Source organism: Grammomys surdaster, unplaced genomic scaffold (assembly GCF_004785775.1).
Source record: "Grammomys surdaster isolate TR1022 unplaced genomic scaffold, NIH_TR_1.0 61, whole genome shotgun sequence".
NCBI classification, from domain to species: Eukaryota; Metazoa; Chordata; class Mammalia; order Rodentia; family Muridae; genus Grammomys; species Grammomys surdaster.
In genome coordinates, this window is record NW_021604563.1 from 7,320,714 (window position 1) to 7,322,975 (window position 2,262).

Here is a 2,262-nt window from a genome sequence, read left to right on the forward strand (position 1 = left end):
AATGTCTACTCCAGCTCGTTTCTTGGGACCATTTACTTAGAAAATTGTTTTACAGCCTTTTACTCTGAGGTAGTGTCTGTCTTTGTCACCAGATGCATTTCCTGTATGTAGCAAAATTCTGGGTCCTGTTTCTGTATCCAGTGTATCAGTCTACTTTTCATTGGGAAAATGTGTCCATTGATTTTAAGAGTCTTTAAGGAAAAAAATGATTGTTGCTTCTTGTTATTTTTTATTAGAAGTGGAATTATATTTGTGTAGCTACTTTTCAGTTTATTGGAAGATTACTTTCTTGCTCTTTCTAGGTTGTAGTTTCCCTCCTTCTCTTGGAGTTTTCTATCAATTATCTTTTTATGTTCTGGATTTGTGGGAAGATATTTTGTAAATTTGGTTTTGTCATGGAATATCTTTGTTACTCCATCAATAGTGATTGAGTTTTGCTGGGTATAGTAGTCTGGGCTGGCATTTGTATTCTCTTAGGGTATGTAGGACATCAGTCCATGATCTTCTGGCTTTTACAGTCTCTAGTGAGAAGTGTGGTGTAATTCTGATAGGTCTGCCTTTATATGTTACTTGACCATTTTACATTACTGCTTTTAATATTTTTCTTTGATTTGTACATTTGATATTTTGATTATTATGTGATGGGTGGAATTTCTTTTCTGGTCTAGTCTATTTGGTGTTCTGTAGGCTTCTTGTATGTTCATAGGCATGTCTTTCTTTAGGTTAGGAAGTTTTCTTCTATAATTTTGTTGAAGGTATTTCCTGGGCATTTAAGTTTGGAATCCTCACTCTCATCTATACCTATTATCCTTAGGTTTGATCTTCTTATTTTGTCCTGGATTTCCTGGGTGTTTTGGGTTAGGAGCTCTTTGCATTTTCTTTGACAGTTGTGTCAATGCTTTCATGGTATCTTCTGCACATGATATTATCTCTTGTATTCTGTTGTTGATGATTGTATCTATGACTCCTGATATCTTTCCTAGGTTTTCTATCTCCAGAATAGTCTCCCTTTTAGATTTCTTCTTTGTTTCTACTTCCATTTTTAGATCCTGGATGGTTTTGTTTAATTCCTTCACTTGTTTAGTTGTATTTTCTTATAATTCTTTAAGGGATTTTTGTGTTTGCTCTCTAACAGCTTCTACCTGTTTCCCTGTGTTCTCCTGTATTTCTTTAAGGGAGTTATTTTTGTCTTTTTTAAAGTCCTCTATCATCAACATGAGAAGTTATTTTAAATCTAAATCCTGCTTTTCCAGTGTGATGAGGTGTCCAGGGCTTGCTATGGTGGGAGAACTGGACTTTGATGATGCCAGGTAACTTTAGTTTCTGTTGCTTATGTTCTTGAGGTTGCCTTTTGATATCTGGTTATCTCTAGTGCTACTTGCACTCACTGTCTCTGACTGGAGCCTGTCTTTCCCGTTATCTTGCTTGTGTCAGTACTCCTCAGAGTCCAGCTGTCTCTGTGATCCTGTGATCCTGAGCTCCTGAGTTGAAATGTTCTTGGGACTAAGGCTGCCTCAAGGATTCTTAATTTCTGCTGCTCTGAGTGCAGTGATTCCTCTAGGATGGGTTACAATATTGAGTCTCCATGGGAGCAGACAAGCTAAGAGTTTGCCCCAGCCAAAGGTATTAAGGGAGAGGCAGAAAGGGAATGGTATTCCTGAGGGCTGGGGTTTGGATGTGTGATGGGTCCTGAGTGTCCCAGGCTCCCAGCTGCAGCTCTGGTGTATAGGACTGTGGAGGAAGGTTCTTTCCCACTGTTTTGAGTGCAGAGGTCTTTTGAGTGTAGTGGTTCCTCCACTGCTCTGAGTGCAGTGATTTCTCCAGGATATGACAGAATATTTTCGGGCTCACTTTTTTATGTAAATGTTAGGCTACTAATCATTTGGAAATTCATAGGTATTGGAACACTGAACATAGGCCTCCTTCCTCTCTACTTATCAATGGACATGTGACACAGCAGCCCTAACTGTAACACCTCTAGGGCAAGCAAGATGCTATTTTTACAAAATTAGGTGTGGATGACTATTTGGGGAGAAATGGTGTTGTAAGGTGAGATCATTTCTTTTTTGATTTTATAATCATTTTTGAAATGTTGTCTGCTTCAAACTCCTGATTTTCTTTCTTTGACTTTTGAAGTGCTGGAATGACAAGTATGTGTCATCATGCTTGGCAGGTTATATGAATTTTTAAATTTCATGGGAATTTACATGTTCTCTTTTAATAGCCACAGCTGTTCTTAGCAGCCTACATCATAAACTTTTT

At 38.0% G+C, this 2,262-nt stretch overlaps 1 non-coding gene across 1 annotated transcript; it reads right to left on the bottom strand.

Annotated features, from left to right (window-relative positions):
- Positions 1-1,862: 1,862 nt before the first annotated feature.
- On the bottom strand, positions 1,863-1,988 carry LOC114609808. The gene has a single exon (XR_003709594.1). It is a non-coding gene; the product is annotated as a small nucleolar RNA SNORA17 (small nucleolar RNA).
- Positions 1,989-2,262: the final 274 nt, after the last annotated feature.